This window comes from Typopeltis vanoorti, chromosome 22 (assembly GCF_054136105.1).
Source record: "Typopeltis vanoorti isolate ZY-2024b chromosome 22, IOZ_Tvanoo_1.0, whole genome shotgun sequence".
Lineage (NCBI taxonomy): Eukaryota > Metazoa > Arthropoda > Arachnida > Uropygi > Thelyphonidae > Typopeltis > Typopeltis vanoorti.
This window is the reverse complement of record NC_143570.1, coordinates 89,277,830-89,300,018: the sequence shown is the minus strand read 5'-3', so window position 1 is coordinate 89,300,018 and position 22,189 is coordinate 89,277,830. Positions and strand designations below refer to the sequence as shown.

The 22,189-nt window shown below is 37.4% G+C and overlaps 1 protein-coding gene across 2 annotated transcripts in view; it reads left to right on the top strand.

The window, feature by feature from the left end:
- The window catches only part of nemy (cytochrome b561 family member no extended memory), a 107,632-nt gene that overhangs the window by 33,423 nt on the left and 52,020 nt on the right, over nt 1-22,189 (top strand). The window contains exon 1 of one of the 2 annotated variants that reach the window (XM_090412351.1): nt 1,975-2,114. The exons of the other annotated variant lie outside the window; for it this stretch is intronic. The gene's annotated coding sequence lies outside the window, so the exon portion shown is untranslated. Of the gene's footprint in view, nt 1-1,974; nt 2,115-22,189 lie in introns of those variants that run through there. 2 annotated transcript variants of the gene reach the window in all.

Below are 22,189 nucleotides of genomic sequence, written 5' to 3'. Positions count from 1 at the left end.
ATGTCAAGGCTTCCAGTAAGTGGGGCGATGACATTCATTTATTTGCCACCCCTTTAACGGTGGCAATCTTTTACTGGAAATCTGATTTCGAGACAGAATTAAGATTATTGCTTCACAGTCCAATTTTGGTTGGACGTCTGACTCTTATTAGTTGAAAAACGAAGTGGACCACGTAACCGTACGCATTCGAGATTTATTACATATTAAATATTACAAATATTATTTGTAGACGCACGGATTTACTTCGCGAAATACATATCACAGGAACAACCAAGTATCGATTTGACTGAAGTTTCGCCATGTCAAATTTTATTTTAGTAGATTGTTATTGTAATGCATATCAATCGCGCACACGTTAAATTTTAATTTGGAGCCTAGTTTCGGAAAGAGGATGATACATCCCATTCTCCATCATTGGATTCTTTATCTTGCAACGAAAAAGCCATCCTGAAGCTTTCCTTAGTTCAGTAGATGGCGCCACTCATTTTCTCAACTTCCCCTCCCATTTTTTTTTTTTTTTTTCATTATAACCAACTTAAAAAAAAAAAAGCAAAACTAGTTAATTTTCTCCCATGATTGTGCTCTGACTGGTTCGGCGAGGGTGGGCAGCAGCGTGGCCTTGGAAGATCACGTGACCCTACTAAGAAACCGGATGGCAGCAGAGATAATTAACACACTGCAAGCGACCAGCGTTTCCAGTTCTTTTCCCCTCGCAACCTTCCTCCCTATCTGGCCTCTTAGGTTAAACTTTGCTTTTACGCAAGCGATGCCTGGATACCCTAATTCTACGGTGTGCGTGTATGCACCGTATTTGACTGAAATAGCAACATCCAAAAAAAAAAAAAAAAAAAAAAAAACGGTGACGTCTTTGCATATTTAAGACACTGATGGAAACGAAAATCAGCTGCAAAATAGTGTCCGTAGTATGTAGGGGAAGGAAGAGTTGTGGAATATTCACGGAATTATTCACCCACTTGTAGCTTTACTGATGATGTGTGTAAGAGTTCACTGGCCTGATGTCTTCATCTTCTTTTTTTCCTTTATATCAGGGATGACTAAGCTTATTTGTAGGACTGACCATTTAAAAAGCAAGCATTTCTTGGCGAATACATATCCTAATGTCTCATTTTCAGCTTGAAGATGCACTAAATTTCCATCATAGACATACGCGAATGAAAATTAAAATAACTCCTTACCTTAATACATCAGAAAAATTTAACAGCAGTAAGCCATAAAAAAAAAAAAAAAAAATATATATATATATATATATATATATAATCGACAGTGTTGCTATGGTAACTTTTTTTTTTTTTAGCAGTTGGTTCTCAATGTAAACAACTGTTTTCAAGTAGCTTCACCTTATTCGTTTATCTCTAAATGTCTTATAAGGGTAGTTCCTTTCTTTTCTCTCGTTTGGGTAATTTAATTGCACTGTCAACATTGAGAATAAACTGAAATCATGAGAGAAAAGAAAGGGGCTACCCTTAGAAGACTCTTAGTTGAAAACAGTGACGTTTACATTGAAAACCAAACATAACGTAGACGTAGACTGAGCAACTAGAAGCATGTTCGAATATAAGGGCGAACTTCGATCGTTCTCTCGATAGAGCTTCTTGGGCCACAGTTTAACCATGCTTGCATTACACCGGCTTTCTGAGAATCAGAGTAAAATATGGCAGCAACCCAAAGATTCGGGAAATCAGTTGGATATGCACGTGGTTGTGCAACTTGAGAAGGAGAGAACAACACGCTGGCAAGTGAGACCAGTCAAGATGACACCTCAGAAATAGAAGGCGAAGGATTCAGTACTGTTGTCACGTGGGGAATTTTTGACAGCGTTGAATTCCCGCGAAGCGACAGTGCAGTGAAATGTCAATGACAGCGATATCTCTGTTCACCGTTTCGTAGCGACGGCAACGTTCCGTAATTATTCCGCCAGCATCGTGACATCGCCGTATTCTTAATTCAATACAGAAAGAGGGGAAAGGATATTCCACATTAGCACTGCCGCCATCCACGAGACATTGACCTTCCTTCCTGCCTTCCATTAGAGAAAACTGAGAATTCGTCACTTCGCACATTAACCCCAAGTGCTCTTTAACCCCGCACGCGTGGTAAGCAATATTTTTTGCCTCTTTTTTACGTGTTTTTTGTCACTATCGTCCATATAGGACGCGAAGGACTTTCATTTGAAGATGAGTTAACCTGTCTCATACGGAGGTGGAATTTCTTTCATCAGAATGGTCTCTTAGAATTAGTTGCCTCTTATGATTCCACCCCACGATTGGGACTGCGTTCCCTTTATTATTTTTATTTAGATGAGTTTTTATGGTTCTCACCCATGAAAGGTTAGTAAGCTTATAAGTACATTTGTCCCGTAGGGGGGCTAAGGATTTTTTACTTCCAACAATTATATTATTTTTTAATTTATTTTTATATTTGTAAAATTTAGGTGAGATATAGCTTCGAGGAATTTGTAGTAAACTTGTCTTTTATCTCCTTTTTTTTTTTAAATTAAATTCTTCATTGTGAATCCTACTCAGTCATTTACCTAAAATACCCTCTAGAGAGAGACTTTTTTTTTTCCTCACTAGGTCGCAAGTCGGTGTCCTACTATTCAACGTGTTCGTCCTCTATTGCACTTTGTCAAAGAACAGTCACCCTTCGTCCCATTTATGTAGGCCACGCGTCTTCATTATCTTGTTCCCTTTCCCAGTCACTTCATTTGATCACCATTAAATCATCCACCTTTTGTTCTTGTCCAGCTTATAACGAATCTGTCCATTCACCGAGTCTTTTTTCCAAAAAAAAAAAAAAAAGTTCGTCTCATTTCTCCACCAACGCCATCTTTGTATATATATTTTTTTCGCCAGAAAAGTCCTTCGCTAGAAGAAAACTTTACTGCCCATTTTTTTTTTTAATAGGATGGACGACAATTGCATTTTTAATTGCACCAATATGCTTGGCAGTTATAGAGGATAAGTCAAATCTACGAGGTATTCATTAAAATTAACATAACGACATCAGCATGAAAGAAATGTACAATCGAGTCATTTTCCAATAATGTTTGGTTTGAAATATGATTGGACTTCAGCGCACAAATTTTTTGCACTTGCTATAGGAATGGGGCGGGGAACTAGAACATCAAGCCGGAAAAAAAAAAAAAAAAAACGAAGCCTTTTCACTGGACTTCTGCCTAACTACCGCCTGTTTGGACTGATCAAGATTTTGAGTAATATTTGATGTTAAAGCATACGAAGTATGTTTTTTACACCAAACACTTCGATATGCAGTATGAAGAGCATCGTCACACCACAACCTCCTGACAGGTAATCTTTACTCCCAACTGCTAGCTATCACTTGCAGTATGTAGAGTAGTTGTATACAGTATATTGAATTTACTAGACTGCCATGTCTTGAATTTCTTCTTCCATGATACCAAGGAATACTCGGTGTCTTTTACTCTTTAATGATAAGATTCGGAGGTTAGTCCTTATAAATCCCTGAAGTGTGAGCAAGGTTATAATTTGTCCCACATTTTGTCGCCAGTGGTAGCTCGTATAAGGAAACCATTACTTTCTTCATGATATGTTTGATAGGCTGTCATAGATTTCTAATATGGTTTTTATTGCACTCGTCCATCAGTCAAGTCGTGTGGATTTATGGATATAAATATCGAAGAAACTGAAAACCAATTGCAGGTTTTTGCAGTTATTCATAAGTGGATAGCTGCAAAATAACTGTCCGATTTTTCTCATCACTACTAACTACACGCTTAAGCGTGTAGTTAGTGATCGGATGAACGAAGAATAAAAAAAAAAAATATATCGGATGAACATTAGAGATGATTCCTGATTTTTCATTGCACGTAGCAAAGGAAAAGTTTAATCCCAGACAAAGTTGGAGAAAGCATTCAGTGAAAAATTAGCAATAGAGAATTCCTTTCTCCAAACAAATGTAACCATTCTGTGCAAGTTATGAATATTTAAAACACAGAACTGCGAATTGTATAAATATAAACGTGAGTGTTTTTCATTTTGAGGCATTTATTATTTCATTCATTTTTTTTTTAATGGATTCACCCTTGGATGATTTGAAAATTTTGTTTTTCTAGTTGACACCTTGATGTTAGTGACGGGTTTTGGAAATTTTTTCATGCACTTCAGCTTCTTATTAAAAGGAACGAATGCTATACTGCCCCTGTTTATACGTAGTCCAGTTCTGTAAATGGGCATATCTGAATTGTTAGTCAAATCTGTCACTTCCATACTTTTGTGGAATACATAAAGAAGGAAAGCTTGATTCGGACGACCTTGATGGTTCGAAAGTACCATCACGTCAAGAAACGAAAAAGAAAAAGCAAGAACTTATAGATCAAAGTTGAGTAAGTTATTTTCTTTATTGGATACTGGTATGGAGATGCAAGGAAAGTATAAATATTCTTGAAATTTTGTTTGCTTGCAAGGGCAAGATTCCTAGAATGAGAACAGTGCGGAGCAATGTCCTACGCAGTATAAGAAATTCGTAAAAAGCGTGTTTGTAATCTGAGAAAGAAGATCGATGCCGTATGTGAGAGGAGGAAAAAAACGCTAGCGAAGGAACAGAATCTTGATGTTCCAGCATTAGCAGAGACGCAGAAGGATAAACAGGCGATTCACTCGCGTGAGCAGAAATTGAACACCTAATCATTATTATTATTATCCAACATTGGAGGAAAACGAGAGGATGGAAGTTGACTTGAGACGAACTACAAATATTACTGTTGTATTAAAGAATCTCTTCAAAGGGAATTCACTGAATGGTCATGAATTCTGTTCTGAAGAAGTATCATTATGATACTTCTTCAACCCATCCTTCTCTTGGGACGGGTAAAGTCCCTAATGAGAGATCACGGCTAATTAAGGCAGCCGTGAACTGTACCCTACGCCACTTCCCTGCTGTTATCATTTATGCCTGTAGGTTCACGGGGACGGTTAACCTATTTTGAGGTACGAAAAATTAGCGTTGCCGGGAGAGAAAAAAACGTTCCACCACCAAACGAGGCTGGCCAACTTCACCTTTGCTTGAAAATACTTATTAAAGATTCCTCACCTGATAGGCGGAATTTGAATCCGGGTATTTCTAATCAAAGAGGTTCGTTTATACCGACTGAGCTACTGTAACTCCACTTGTTTTGTGATGTGATATTTGTAAAACGTGTGAACTATAGTCACTGTAATTATCATATTTATTATTGATATTCCCTGTAATAAAATGTAACTCGTCAGGAGAGAGACAACTCCATCCGTGAATCAGGTATTAAACTGTCGCATAATTTTCTGCTTGTAAATAGTAACAGAGCATTGATTTACACACGCCCTCTTACCAGAGTAAGTGCAAGTTTATAAATCAGAAGTATGAGCAATCCTTTGTTATGGCTTAAAGAGAAAGGGGGAAATGGATGTTATTCTTACAGTATAGAATGTGCTAATACTTTTGTTACAACACGACGCTGTAATATCCTAACTGCTCTTTATACTCGACTGAAATGAAAGTAGGTTTGCTATAGTGAAGATACGTTAAAAAATTAATAATTCATGATTATTATGTACTGTATGTATTAATATAATAAGATTATTATAGTGTAATATATAATAATATTTTTGCGTTGAATTTTTTATTAATTCTTAAATTTAGTTCAATTTACAGGATTCTCGTATGCTTTTGTGTTGAAATTCGTTATGCAACCGAACACTGATTTCATCCAATTTTCATCTCATCTCGTGCTGTATTCGAAGGAAGGCTATTCTTGGTTTCGTCACCACTAACGTTCATAATTTAAATATTCTGTATAACACAAATCGAATCTTTTCCTAAATTACCTTCAAATTCATTAATATTATAATTTTTATGTCAAAATTATGCCATTTAGTGTAAAACAAACCACACATATTACACATTGTGTATCTTCAATTGACCGAGTTTGTTCCTCGCTAAATATTGTCCACGATTGCATTATTATTTGGATTTTGGTATAAAATATGCTTGCGTTTTCATTCAAATTGCGATTTTTAAGTTTGAACATTGAACTGTTGACAAGATGAGCTTAACAAATTCGCGTCCTCTTTTTCGAGGCCGACATCGAATTAATTCGTGCTCTTTCCAGTGAATTGTCGAATAACTGGTTTCTGTGTTAGTTTTACATCCACAGAGGATCAGCTGATTTTTTTTTTTTTTTTTTTTCATTGCAGTAATAGAAACTGAAATTTCAATTTCAACCTATTTCACAGAGAATAGAAAAAATCCTGCTTCGACATTACTGTTCTTCGGACATATTTTGATGCCTAAGAAAACTATTGACGATTCCATGTAAAATAAACGGGAGATTATTTCGTAGAGTCTAATCTCGCATTTCACGTTTCTCCATAAAATCAAGCGTACTGGAAGTTGTTGCATTTGGTCAAAATTTTTAAAAAATTTTTTTTTTTTTTGCTGGGGAGGGGGATAAGAAACGAACAGAACGTAGACACACGAGATACATAGTTTCAAGCGAAAGAAATTTGATTAGATCTCAAAAATCTAATAATGAATAAAGATTTCGAGGCTGAAAACGTCTTCTGTAAATGGTGATAAATTACTTATTAAACGAATAGATCTTACCGAAAGAACTTTTCCTTTTCTCGGATATGTTGAGGCTGTGAACTATTTGTGTAAGCAAAAAACGAAGCACTCTTTATTCGCTTATCTGGATGATGATAATGTGCATTTCCATGTTTTAATTTTTTTAATGGCCATTCTACCACACAAAACATGGGAAATGTTAGCATATCAAAAATATGGGTAGGCAGAACAGTAAAACAATCCAAGAACCGTGTTCTAGAGGTCAAATATAAAGCTTCGAGTCTCCTCAGGTCTCAAACAGGGTAATGGTGGTCCCATACTTGGAGATGAAATTCAACCAGTGTAGATTAATGTCTATTAAATTAATTGGAAATTTATTTATAAATTTTAAGAATAAGTGTTCAAGGAAGCTCTCATTGAGGTTTTGAAACCCAGCAAAATAATCCAATTCGTTTTTATTCATCGAATTGTTTTATTTCAAAGTTCTTAAATTTGTTTGAACGTCATTTATAATTCGACCTCTAACCTCAATCACCACCAATTTTCGCCCACCTTTGAAGGTGGTCATGTGACTGCGTATGCTCTGAGAAACCGTGATGCATGCTTCTCATATAGAGCAGCTAGCATCAGGGGGTTCTCAGAACACATGTCATTCGAGAACGTCAATAAATAAGTTCTTGTGTCGGCATAAACCCTGCCCATCCGCAGTACCACTGAGTTGTAGATTAATCTCTCACGATGAGACTGCTACATTAAAAAGTGTTTCGTTGCAAGTTCATTCGTACAGGTAAACAAGCTTTCCCTTTTTGCCGTACAGTAGAACTGACATTAAAATTTCCTCCGGCGAGTCCGATTTTACGTTCCGGAACAATTTTACTCTTCTTTTTTGAAAATGGAGCAAATACTTTTCCCGGTATTTTAAGATTATCAAAGCTCTTATTAATACAAATCAGTTCGATAATCTCTTAATTGATTTGTTGTTAAGAAAATCTTTCTTCCACACATCCTTGCAATGCATACCTCAGCGACTGAGATTACCAGGTTTTAAAGAATTTCAGAACTTGAGAAACATGGCGAAAACAGAAGAATTGAACTTTGTGAACAAAAATATCAATTAAATCACGAGGTTTCTATAGCAGGGTTTCCAGATTATCTACCCTTTAGCTCACTCACGTGCAACCTATTATGCATTTACGTGCCGAATATCTGAAGGATATTCGACTCTTAAATGCATAATAGATTGCTGCTAGAATTCATATTAAAAAAAAGTCTGAAAAATGGTTGGGAGCAGAATAGTATTTTTGATTAACATGCATGAGTTTTTTTTGGAATACGGTCGATTCCACTAAGGCTATGTATGAGGCTCGTGTATTTATGTCTGTACGTACACGTGTGTTCTACAGGCCAGTGTTTTGCCGAAGAAAAACCCTGCCACTTTGATATGAGACCGGCTAACTCGATTTCCGTTCACAAAAAAAAAAACCCTTCTAAAGATTCTTCGCATCTTAGACCCGATTCGAATTCAGACTTTTCAGTCGAAAAGCACTTTCAAGTACGACTGAGCGAAGAGGGCTCATATAAATAAGGAACCTTATGTGAAGGCAGAAATATTTTTAACAATAAGAAATCTGTTTCATGTTTAATGTCAACTAGAAGGAGATGGGAATAGTAGGTGAAAGATAAGTTATGCTTGTAAGGGATTTCATAGTGTTTGAAGGAAGTTGAAGTTGCTATGGTTAAAAAAAAAAAAAAAAAAAAAAAAAAAAAAAAACTCCACAGGTATTCCATCGCTGCCTGCTGATACGTCGTAGAATATGTAGGTCGACGAGTATTTCTTGTGCTCTAGGTAGAGATTGAGAAATATGGCCTAAAATATTATACCACCGTTAATGTTCTTTTCCCGAATGAGAGCGACGAATAAAAACGTTCGATAAGACGGGTCACATTACATGCGCGTTTGGCTCTGTAGTAGGGTGGGCCTTAAGTATGTAAAATTGAATATAAAACGAATCTATATCGACACAGATTTCGAGAAGTCTTGCGCTTTAGTGCTATTGACGTGCAGAAATATTTTATAGCTTATATTTTTTTCAGTAAGTTTTAAGGAATGAATGAGCACATCGGGGTTCCCAACCCCGATGTGCTCATCTTTTATATTTGCGGTCTCTTCTCACCTTATAAACAAAGTTCTGTCTTGTCCCAGTCGTGCCAGACAGAACCCTGTTTCGAATGCCAAACGGTTAAAGCGTTTTGCATTTGCTGCATTGATAAACAAGTCTCATTGTTTTCCAGTACGGCATAGTTTATGTCAGGAGCACTAAGCTGGAGAATGTCATAAATTTTGAAGTCACTCGTGCAAGACACAGCGCAATTACTAGCAATTTCAAAGAAAAGCTTGACGTGTGAGCGAAATGAGGTCTTTCTTTCTTTCCTTATAATCCCCTCTTCCCAGTCATCATTTGGTAAACATAGTACAAGCAAATGTTTGTGTTTGGTTAGTTTCGGCTTTCGTGGTTTTTTTTTTCACCACTGCCATCAGTTAGAAGCAAACACGATCCCGTCATCATTCCGAGATTCAAGCAAACGTTGCCTACTAACGGATATTCGGTGACTAAAGCAGAACTTTTGGCTGCGTAAAGAGGTGCGTTTGTTGCCTGCAACATTTCTCTCTACCAACGAATTGCTCTGAAAACTCCATGTGGTTTCTGAAGGATGTGTACATCAGAACATCGTCTCCTATGTTGGCAGAGAGCAACGGGAGGCCGCAAATCGCCTTCTTCCGCATACCGTGTTAACGTAAGCTATAGCATGACCTTCAAGTAATTGGACACGCTGCTGGTATTGAACTCCAGGATGAAGTGAGTCAGTGTTAAATTATATTTAGCGAGGAATGGAGACCTTGTTCCCTCCAAAACTGTGTCAAGATGCTTTTAAAGAAGCATCCTGGCACAGGTTGAGTCTCGTGCTACAAAATCTGTCTTAAATATGCACCTGAATGCGGGTCATCGTTGAATTACGCGAATCGCACCAACATACTAAGAACGAAGAGTATGACAATGCTGAATACTTCAAGGTAAGCGGAAAGGTGACAATCCTTGATGAGCAAGTAAGTCACATGACTCACAGGATTTTGTTCATAGCTGTCGTCTATACAGAACAAGCCATATTTCTGTTGCCAGGCTTGCTTTCATTATCGTTTTCCTTTTGTGGAATGTCAACAAAGGGAAACAGTGATGTCACTAAGCTGTGTAAGCGGAAGTTAAGTATGGTGCGGGGAAAAAAAAAACTGAACTGGCAGTTGCGATCAATTTTCAGTAAGCTAGTGGGAAGCGAAGAATGATGAAACACATGTTGGCTATGATTAAGAATAACACGGAACAGCGAAGGCAAGCAATTTCTACGGATCCGAAGTAGGATAGTTGATATTAGCCTGACGTAAAGTAGTCGGTGAAATTAGATGAAGTAATAAATAGTCTCTTGGTTTACTTAATGTCAGCCGAGGAAAAAATATAGCTGGCCAGACTGTTGTACGGTACAGGACGATTTAATCTAACGATGTTTACAGGGATTTCTGAGTGATGTATTCCTACTTCTTTGCTACATGAGTGTGGAGAATGTAGCAGCAGACTAGTTGTTTTTACAAAATGCAAGAGCCTTTTGATATTGTTAAAATATCGAGTGCGATTTCTCCTTTCTGGTTAGTTTCACTGGTCATGTGACATTGCTAGTAGCAGTGTTTGCAGTTTCACTAAACTGTTGCGCGTGCTTGTTTTCCCTGCGCTACTTGCGCGCCCAGCAACACACACAGATGCACCAGTTAATGGCATTTTGCTCTTTGGCAAAAAGCCGTAACTGTGTTGACATCGTACATTATTAATGGCACTTTTACTGTTGCATGGTGGTGCTGGCACGTAATGTTATATTCTAATACACGTCCGCTGGTTTTTATTTATTTATTTTTTCTACTCCTCTGGCAAATTTTGCGCAATCGTGATGAAGTGTACAGCAATTAGTAATGTGTGCACGATGCCTTATACGAGTTCTGACAGTCCGTATACGACGCTGCAATTAAACGGAATAATTTATGGTCTGTTGCTTTGTATGCTGGTTACGTGATGGTTTCGAAGAGATGGTGTTTTCTTCTAGGGAGAAGAAAGAAACCGCCTTGGATACCGTAAAGAGATAGCCGTCGCATTATATGAACCTCAGTCCTTCATGATGCGGGTCAAGGTTTTAAGGTGGGCACGCGCGTCAAACAAGGAACAGAACGTTTTCAAATTCTCTGAAGAAACACGAATACTAAATGAGGGACGCTACTCAGCGTTAGCCATCCCCATTCCTCCCCCATCATGGTATTGTGTGCCATCGTTCCCACGCTTCACTATTCAGAAATGTTTGCATCATTCAAACAATGAAGATTTGAACGCTTTCAAAGGCATTAAAGAAATCAGTGATTGTATGTAAATGGAAAAAACGGCAGCATTAATAGAACGAAGATTTGGTTTTTGTCATCATACGTCTGAGCCTCCATAGTTAAATAGCTATCGACGATGCCCTTTGGATGAAAACACCTGGGTTTGAATGCCGTCTGGAATGTGCGAAGAACTTTTATTATGGACTTACATCTGAAGATGAGTTATTCAGTTCGGAGATGGAGGGTTTTTTCATTCCTGGAAGTATAGAAACTAGCAGGAGAACACACGCAGTATACAGACATAAGGGACATACAGAAATAAGGATTAACCACCCTATTCCTTCTGATCTAGTTTTGAAAGCCTGCATGGTGTTAGTCTGACTCGCAAGCTGTAACAGAACTTCATATATTTATTGACATAGGCATATCGTAGTACTCGGATAGGATGAAGTAGCCCCTTTAAGAAATAATACAAAAAATTCCATTTCGTCAACATTTTTCTATTGCTTCAGTTGGTCCTTAGCATTCCACTCAATTACTTTATTGTTCATTTGCCTAGAAAGAAATCTAAAGTATGCCGAATAATGAAAGATTCAAATCTGGATTTTGAATGTTGTTTGCAAACATTTGCTCGTTTCCGGATGATTTTCTCGTTTTTATTTAATTTTATTCTCTCGTTTCATTTAATATTTTCTGATGGCTTCATTGAATGCAATCCACCTGAGTACCGATGATCAACGATTTGTTATTGGATAAGGAAAATGAACCGTACAAGGTAGAAGATATTTACAGCAATAAAAAAAGAACCCAATCACGAACAGGAAGAGCTAACAAAATATAATACAACTGATCTTTCAGATTTTACTCGATAGAGCGAGGGAGCACTTTTTTTTTATTTTTATCGTGGAAGTCCCTCAATGCTTCATTGCATTTTGTGAAGAGCCCCGAAGTGTGCGGCTGCGTCAGTCGAATGAATTCCCGAGGGATCTCATTAAAATTAATTACCATCGTTCGGTATTATTCCAATCGGAATCGTAGCATAATTGCAACGAAATTACGAAGTAATACAAACTTCGTGATTTTGAATGTTGTTCTTTCCGCAATTCAGTTACGGAGGATCATCGCTAACTATCCGAGCCTCTTTTCCGCATTGCTACCCAACTGTTGCTGAATAGTCGGAATGCTTTACAGATGAGTTCATTATCATCATCTTCGGCTAAAGTTAATGCGCTGGCACAATTTTCTAGCAATTTAAGGAGGACTAGTGGACGCAGATGAAAGAAAATATCGTTTGGCTTTCCTCTGATGTACAGCCGATAGGGCGATCTGTTCCGTCGAACCTAGTAAGGACATAATTCATTCGGTAAGAAGGTTTTATGCATGACGAAGCTGTAATAACGAGGCAAAAGTAACATCGAACAGATGAATGACATCTACTTTAGTATGCACATCATCCTTTCTTTTTCATTAATCTCGCTGAACTCCTTGATGAAAGAGGGCTCTCATTAGGGATGTTGTTTTCTTTAGGAAGTAATCAACATTACGATCCCAAAGGAGTTCCAATTGATGTTGGATCAGGTTTCAACTTTTTCGAAGTGGAAGTTGTCTGGAAGAAATGGGAGAACATTGCTGTAGATGTTTTTCTTTTTCCTCCTGTCAAGAACAGCAATATGGTCTTTGTTTTGAGACTTATCGAATCCCCAGGGAATATCAACTCCTTCTTCCGAAGTTGATACTGATTTCCCTTCTCCTTTACCCTTTCATACAAACCTCCTTCTCTTTCCTTAGTTTTAGACATGCTACGACACTGTTCATTTCAGTCTAACTTTCTGCTTTTCCCGTGGTCTTCAACTATCTTTTTTGTACTTGGTTTCCGCTTTTCTGATCATTTCTGTTAATTTTTTTGCCATAAAAATTTGCATATTACAAAAATGTGACCGCTGTTGCCTTCCTTTTCCCTAGATGTGTGTGAGGTAGGTCTGGATTTCATTATTTGTACAATTCCTGTTTTATTCTATTTAGAGCATTTTGTAATTTTCAAATAACTTCAAAGAGAACGCTATTTTGGATTGCCTCTTCGTTGATGTCAATCACACGATCACCATTCTCCCTACTCTTAACAGAGCAGTAGAAAATGAAGTGTGCATTATATGGAATAACTTTTTTGTTTGCAGAGAAACAATGCCCCCCCCCCCTCCCTACACGATGATCGCTCGCTAGATGAAAATTATCAGATGCTATTGCAAGAGATATCAATATCTGATGGCAACTTACTGTTCATCAGTGAAGAAAACCTTTAAGATATTTAGGATATATATACAACATATATAGCGGATAATTATGAGAAATACTGACATTAGCCCTTCAGTTTTTTAAAAAAGATTTTTTTGTGGATTCGAATCCCATCTAGGACATAAAGAATCTTTAACGGTGTTTTAATCGCAGTTGAGGTGGCCGAGGCTTTTTCTCCCGGAAACTCTGGTTTTGCAGACATGATACACTGGCGTCATAGTTGGCCATAATTCCAAACAACTAATCTCAAAATTTTTGCTTAATACTATACTGGCTTGCCTCCTCAAGAACCAGGCCAGTCTAGTATTCAGATTTGGAAGTGTGATATAACCCGTATGCTTTTTTTAGTGCAGTCAGAAGTTGTATATCTGTCATTGCATTACCTCTTTCGATTCCTGTGACCTGACTTGGGTTACAGAGCAGTAGCGAGGCAGAAATAGTTAACTCCGTAAGTCAGTAAATGTAACACCTCCATTGCCCTATTAACTCTGCTGTTTGAAGCGGGTCAGTAACCCTAAGTTAATCTGCAGTTGAAAACACTAGGGGGGGGGAAATAATGTTAGAACTAAAGCATTTACCATCCATTTGGTCTACATGCACGATTCCCTCGATTCCAGAGCGCCTCGGGATGGACCATTTCTCCGCGACTTCAACCATTTCCACTTACAACAGGTCGTTCACCTGAAGCGTGAAGTCACCGCAAGGTGGAGCTACTATTCTGCATCGTTACTGCACGCTCTGAACGAGACCTCCCTGTATAGTTATGACTGCAGGCTTAATACAGATATTCTTTCTCTTCTGTGGGCCATGCTGTTAGACACTCCCCCCCCCCTTTTTTTTTTTTTTTTTTGTATAACTTTCACTCCAAGGGTTGAACGGCCAGGCCACAACTGGTTCTTGAGCAGGAGTATTCAACTTTGACTCTATCATGAACTTCGTGAGGCCAAGTGCACGGAGGATACAAGAACAGCGCTCTTGGCGAGCGTATAGGTGCGTACTCGGGTTGTCATGGCAATCAGAAATGTGATTAATGGTTAAACACCAGCGTTTTATTGTTTTTGGCAGGTGTGAACGGTATCCTCAACAGAACTGTTATTCGTTTCAGCAGTACTTCATGTTTCATTGTAGAAGGTTGCAACGCACCTCCCCCCCTCCCCCCCTCTCTAATAAACATTTTAACTGCCGCAGATTTTTATTTCGTTTTTTATCTTCCATTGGTCCTTCATCTCTCAGAATCTTATTATACTGCGGTTCTCCGTATCTTACTAAAGACACCACCATCAGTGAATGCATGTTACAATAACCGGTTATCTGTTTGTTGTTGTATATGCGTGCGCTACATCGGCACGTGGAGTTATGTCAGGGCCGACAATAAGGTGTTAACCAGATGGCGGAGAATACGTGGGGATATTTTTTAGGGGGAGGGGGAACTTCATGGCAGCCATTGTTGGAGTTTTTTTACTCCAGCGCTTCTACAACTGTGGTGCAGTAAATGCTGCGGATAAATTACAATAATTGAAAACTTGTCCAGGTTGACCAAGTTGAGTGATGTTTGAAAACTGGTCGAATGAAAAATTAATTTGCACCATGCGCTTTGGTCTATCGTTTGTCCTTTGAACATTTTCACAAGATTTTATTGAATATTTTCCTGTTCATTACATTTGGTGAAGTTAGAAGGGTTAATAAAGAATGAGGAAGTTTTATGATGTCGGGGGGGAAAATAGCTTCACGCCATAATGATCTGAAAGATTGAAATCTCGTGGTTTTTTAAATAACTTGAGCACAATTGGCTTCATTACCCGAATTCTAGCTTCGTACTTGGATCAATCAATGGAATACTGCGTGCAGCGAACTGTGGTATTTAATTACTATTCCCATTCTTTACGCATTCAGCAAAAACTTGTTTTTTTACTATAGATTCCGGTTATCATAAGCGTTTCATTTATACGAAATCTCGAAGAGCAGCACGCTTCATAACTAATGATTCCATGCATTTGCCATAACCAAATATCCAGTGTTGCAAATACAGTAAGGTTGGAAGCGATATTGTAGTTTCTGCAAGATGTTACCAATGAAGTAGCAGACGGATGGTTAGCTGGCAAAACAAACAATCCCCCCCCCAATTTGGGTATTACCACCGTGGGTCTGATTTGCGTATAAGTTTACTATAGAGAGTGTTTGAAATACCATCTGGGAATAAATTACTATTAATTCCAACAGCTAATTTAAAATATAAACCTATTATTTATTTCCTATTGTTTCTGGAATGTTTCACGTCATTTATCTCTCTATCCCGTACGACTGTATATCAGTTTGTATTTTTGGATTACCCTTTAGAACAGTGCCTCCCAAACTTATGGATGCCAAGGCCCCCTTTTGGAAAAATCAAAATATTTCACGGCCCCCATCGAAAGAAGGTCGTAATATAGACATATATTATTGTAATATTTATTGTATTTATATTCAAGATTTTGCGTTTGTAATCTTTTTTTTTTGTGTGTGTGTGTGTGTGTGTGTGTGTGTGTGTGTTTCTTATCAATACCTTTTGAAATGAAACTTATATGAATCAGCATATATTTACTAATATTCATTAATCGCCGAAATAATTTTCATTAATTATTCATTAATCGCCGGAAGCAAAATTTGCGAACTAATACCAATGTGTGATTTTTTCCATTAAAATATAAAAAAGAACAAAAAAGAAATAATAAATAATAAAAATTGAATACGTTTATTTTAAGATAAAAAAATCTACTTAGTCTTAAAACATTTTAAATTTGTTTTCATTATTTCACGGCCCCCCTCAACAAAACTTACGGCTCCCAAGGGGGCCGCTGCCCACAGTTTGGGAAGCACTGATTTAGAACGGAGGTTAGATATTTGTTTTACAAAGTAGCAATGGCGGCCGGTGAAAATTTTAAGTGGGAGTGCTGCGTATGCAAAATAAGAAAAATAATTAATTTTTTCCTAATCAGTAACCAATTTATTAATAAATAAATTTACATATTAAATTGCTTTATTAAAAATATTTCACTCTCACCACGAACACACACCAATAATAAAAGTTTCGTACATAGAAATAACGCGCGCAAGCATACAATTTATCTGTAGCGACACTGCTCAACAATCAGTGTCGGATGCACTTGTTACGCGCAGTGACAAGTGCAAAACGAATATCGGTGAACCTAGCTGCAATTGGCCGAACGTGATAATTCCGACACTACATTAGATCGCAGTGCATTTATTTCGTAATCTAAAGCGTTAATCGAACAATTCCAATGATTAATTATTCAATCACTGTCGAAACATAAGCTGTAACCTTTAACATGTTGTACTGCATTTATATAATGTTGTAAGCATTGTTATTATTTATAAACACAGACAAAATTTATTTTATTCATTTTTTCCTTGGGGGTGCTGCAGTGTCGCAGTGCTTATGTACAAGCCACCACTGCAGAGTAGGAAAAATAAGATCTCATTCTGAAAATGACATTGGGTGAAAATTATAAGGGAACAGAAATTTCAGTTACGTGGAGATGATCTGAATTAGATATTTCCTCTACTGCAATTAGAAGCTGAGACCCTCTCGGATGAATGCAGTGAATATCTATCCCGACAGAAAACTCCATTTTATGTTTTTTTTTTTTTTTTTTTAATATTATAAAACAGACCTATTATATATGCAGTTCGCAGGCATGACACACAGATGTTTAATGAACTGTTTGCTTTTTTTTTTTTTTTTGGTTAGGTCAGTTACTTTGATGATGCCGATCAAGGAACTAGAAATTCAATATCAAAATTTCCAGATGACACTAAAGTAGGTCGCCTAATTAACAATGTTTTAATGGCAATGGCTCTAGGAACTATTGCCATTGGATCTTTAACCATGTCTTTAGGGTAAGAGATGAATTTTTGAGCTGGGTTGGGACCACCGCCTTGTCTGAGAAGCATGAAGTGGATTCAAAAAAAGTTCCACGTTTAGTTACTAGATCAGGGTTACTGGATTTCCTAATTCTTAGTCCGCCCTTTCAGTACTAAAAATGTGCTCTTAGATTTTACCCTTTCGTGGTGGAATTGGCATAAAAAAACGAAAATTTAAGTAAGATATTTCGTCGCAGAAATTAGTACGAATTTGCAATTCAAAACATCAATTAGTTCATTTTGGGAAGCAAAATCGACTTGTCCTGCAGTTTTTATGGGAACTAATGATCTTAAGTCATCTTCCATCGTTCACTATAGGATAAAGGAGGATGGTAAACAAGCAGTATCAGCACAGTTAAATCTGAAATTTATCGTCTTAACTCGAACTGCAAATGGATTATTTTGTTAGAAATTTTCCCAGCAAAAGAAACGGTGACATGCAACTTTTTTTTTTTTTTCATTCATGTACAATGCTCTTAGTATTGCATGCAGTTTATAGGGTAAGTCTCTCTGTCGTTTTGTGTGTGTGTGTTGCTTGTCTGTTTGCATAAATCTGCTATTTAAGTATTTAGAGACATTCGATGTATTATAGTAATTCATGTCGACTTACTTTTAATGTTGTTGTAATGGCTAATCTAGAACAAGGCTAATCATCAGGTGCTAAATATTATTTAGCCGTGTGGCTGCAGTGACCTAAACTTTGTATCACGCATTTCATTTCTAAACACGTATCGAATTTCAAATTCCAGTCACTTTCCTCTTCTTCTTTTCGCTGTCTTCAGTCAACAGTGATGTATAACGAAACTGAAAAGAAAAATGAGTTCTGATGTGTTACGAATGTGGCATAACTGGAGTTGAGTGCTGTTAAAATACGAACAAACGGGTTTTCGACAGGTGCCGCCGACCTTATTTTTAGATGGCTCATAAAAGATTAACACGTGTGGACTGGACTTATCTTGCATATTAATGTGAATGCAAGCGTTTTTGGTTCCTTCTAAGCTGAAGGAGCGTGCTGCTGGTTTGGAAATGAGCGTCGTACGTTGAGTGGCGATTTTAGTGGGCGATTGGTGGTGTATGGTTTCAGTATCAAACGTGATCGGGTACAAGGCATTCCAGCAAGGATTTCATCACGCTGGATGGTCGAGAAAGTAAGGTACTTGGGGATTTTAGTGGGCCGATTTTTAAGATGCTAACCAGCGCCAAGTCTCTTTCCCTACATACGTGGAAATAGTTCCACGTATGTAGGATATTTGAGGATATTTGAGGGCTAGTGGTACCAAATGGAGATCCCACGATTTATAACAGTGAAATAAAAACTTACGGCTTCTTACTTTCCAAAGGGAGTAGGCAGCAATTATAACATCCTAACTTTTTGGAAGTGGATTGGAAGCTTGGTTCTACCTTTTTATCGTCACCAAAAGGTTAGTGTTACTTCTACGTAACACTAATGCAAAACGACACAAGAACACAAAGACAAGCTTGTTTCTAATCCCAGTTAGCATTATGTGAATATCATGCGTATTATTGATTTTCGTAAGTTCGTGGATTGAAACTCTCCACCAAAGATCACCTAACTCGGAGACTAGCTGAGAAAAAAAAAAATCCTGCAGAACCGAACCCATGCCGTCGTTCTTCTGATGATCTAGGATCACGGTGGCTTACACAGCGTTACTCAGGCACCTCTGTTTAATGTACTTTAATTTTAATTCAAAATCTAATGGAGTCACGAAATTTAAATAAACTTGATGAATCCGGCTAACTAGATATTTGATAATTGTAGATTTTAGGTTTGACAGGCATCGAGGCGAAATTAACTTTTTATTTCTAGTTTTTATTATAATTGAGCATTTTTACATTGTCTACAAGACTTCACATTTGAAGTCTTGTAGACAACTGTTCAAGTCTCCGTTTTATATATATTACACATACACTAGGGGGCTCTTTCCCCCCTGGAGCTCCCCCCCGAGTTCCGGAGACAAAAAAAAAAAAAAAAAAACGTGACATAAAAACGTTTCAAATTTCAGCTTACACACACCAATACCGCCCTTAGGCCGGGTAAAGAGGGGCAACTGCCCCGTACTCTGCACTTTTAGAGGATCCACATATCATAAATACACACAAAAACTTATTAAATTAGAGGTAGAAATGAAATATTCCGAATCAATCTAATAATAGAAAAATATATTTTATGAAAAAACTACTATATAATTTATGAATTACGTTTTTTTTTTTTTTTTTTTTTTTTTTTTTTATAAATTACTCATCCAAACATCGCCAGTCCTTCAACAGAACACCCAGACATGCCAATAATAAATGAATCCAAGTCAACTTGAATATTTTACCCACTTTCAGTCTTATTAAATCCATAACATTTACACATATTGTTCAATTTTTTATGAAGGCATATTTATCAAAGTTGAAGGTTAGTGCTTATTTTATTTAACCATCCTTACTCTTGATTTATAACTTTTATATAACTTTTAAATATTTAGACATTGTTATGTGGGCCTTCATTTGTACTTTTGCTCCAGAAGTCGCAATTGTTAGGGAAAGGCCTGCATGACAGGTTCAAGTTTCCTTCCCAATGCAAACAGTGCTGTGAATATTTCAAAAGAATGGAAAAATTACACTTCCTACTTTTGATAATTCACACCAAATTTTCGGTACAAGCAGTTTAAAAAAAAAAAAAAAAATCACGATGTTTACGAGGGTGGTCTGAAAAGTTCTTGGCCTAACAATGAAAAAACGAATTTATAATTTCAAAATTATTTTATTTTTCAACATAATCTCCCTTAGGACTAATAAAATTATTCCAGCGATGTTCCAGCGCCATTATCCCGTCCCTGTGGTGGTTCTCAGTAAGATCTGCAAAATACCCCTCTACAGCTGCAATCACCTCTTGATTCGAAGAAAAACGCTGACCAGCGAGGAACAGTTTGGGAAGAGATAGAAGTCAGAGGGAGCCAAATCTGGGGAGGGTGGATGTTCCAACAATTCATAGTGAAGATCCCTTAATTTTTCCATTGCCAAAACACCTTTGTGGGCAGCTGCATTGTCCTGATGAAAAATGATTTTTGTTTCTTTTGCAAACCGTGTCTTTTCTCACGAATTTTTTCGTCTAGTCTGGTTAAAAGATCGGGATAATATTCCCCGGTTATTGTTTTACCCTTTTCAAGATAATTAAGAAACAAAATTGCCTTTAGCATCCCAAAACACCGATGCCTTTCCAGCTGATGGAACCGACTTTGTCTTCTTTGGTGCTGAACAACCGGCTTCTGTCCACTGTTTTGACTGTTGTTTGGATTCTGGTATGTAATGGTGAATCCAAGTCTCATTCATGGTAATAAATCGACGCACAAAATCAGTTTTATTCTTATTAAAATGCTAAGTACTGTTCAGAGATTTTCATGCGAGTGCTTTTTTGATCTGCTGTGAGCAAGCGCGGCACCCATCTTGCGCAAAGCATTTTTATTCGCAATTCTTCATGCAATATACATTCTACATTTGAAATGCCTATAGTCTCAGCAATTTCACACACTTTGACTCGCTGGTCATCCAATACCATATCGTGCACTTGATCAATGATTTCTGGTGGTGTTACGCTTTTTTGGGCGTTCTTCACTTGGGTCATTTTCAAGGCTGGTACGGCCACGTTTAAACTTGGCAGCCCATTTCTTAATTGTCGAAAACGAAGGAGAAGAGTGCCCATAAACTTTTATGAACTTCGAATGAATTTCTTTTGGCGTTAAACCTTCTTTTACAAAGAATTTTATAACCGCACGATACTCACTTTTATCCATTTCAAGGGATACAGACAACACTTTTGCTTCAGACAGCTATATAAAACAAACTACTTGATAGAATGACTTGAAATTTCAAATGGATGCTTATGACAGATGTACCAACTTAGAAAAAAAAATCTTGCCGAAAGTGTTGTCATCTATGGTCGAGGCCAAGAACTTTTTGAACTACCCTCGTATTAAAAATGTATTTTTTTTTCTTTTGTTAACTCAACCAGAAGTTCATGTTAGTTATTTGTGTACAGTAGTTTACATCACTTCCAGTTTTCTCCTCTATAGTGGTAACAGTTCCAACACGTTATCACCCCCATAAAATGCAACCCGGAAAGACAACACAAAGCAATTTGAGGATATAACACCGACCTTCCATAACATTAGTTGTACCGGCGTACCGTTTCTTAACTAATCTACTACCAGCCGCCCAATATAGAATACGGGAGAAAGATACTAAAACTATCATCCTAAAGTTAGTATAAGTTAAAACTCCGCAATTTTTTTCACTGTTCCTCTCACAAAAATCACTAACGTATATGGCCATAAAAATGCTACGCGAACATAGATCCTATATTGAGCGCGTAAGTGTAAGAGTTGTATAACTGGAAGATTTATTAGGTTACACAACTTTCGTTTCGATGGGGGGTGATGTTCCAAGCTTGATCACACATATTTTTTTTTGATTTTTATTATATTTTTTTTTATAACGCCCGAAAGATGTCAGTGGCAGCATATGATTTTTATTTGATCACAGTTCTATTTGAATTCTGAATCGGTGACGCGGTCGATTCACTAGTTTACATGGAATTTGATAATAATAAAAAAAAGTTGAGGAAAAATTCCACGTAATATGGAAAATGTTGCAGATATATGAATCTAGTGGCGTAGAAACATCAGTTCAGTTGCTCATTCTGCCAGTGTGTGCGCGCGTGAGAGAGAGCCTCAAAGTGAATAAAAGAAAAAAAAAATCTTCCTTGAATGCTGGCAGTGTGTGTGAGGTGTCTGATCTTTTCCTAGCTACTGATTCACGACCAGAGAAAGAATTGTGTCAGGGCAAGCAGGCAGGTGGCATGCAGAAGTGGGGAGAGAAAGAAGGGGAGAAAGTCCACGATGGTACCAAAGTTACATCGAAACAGGAGCTAAAAGGAACTTCATAAAACCGGTACGA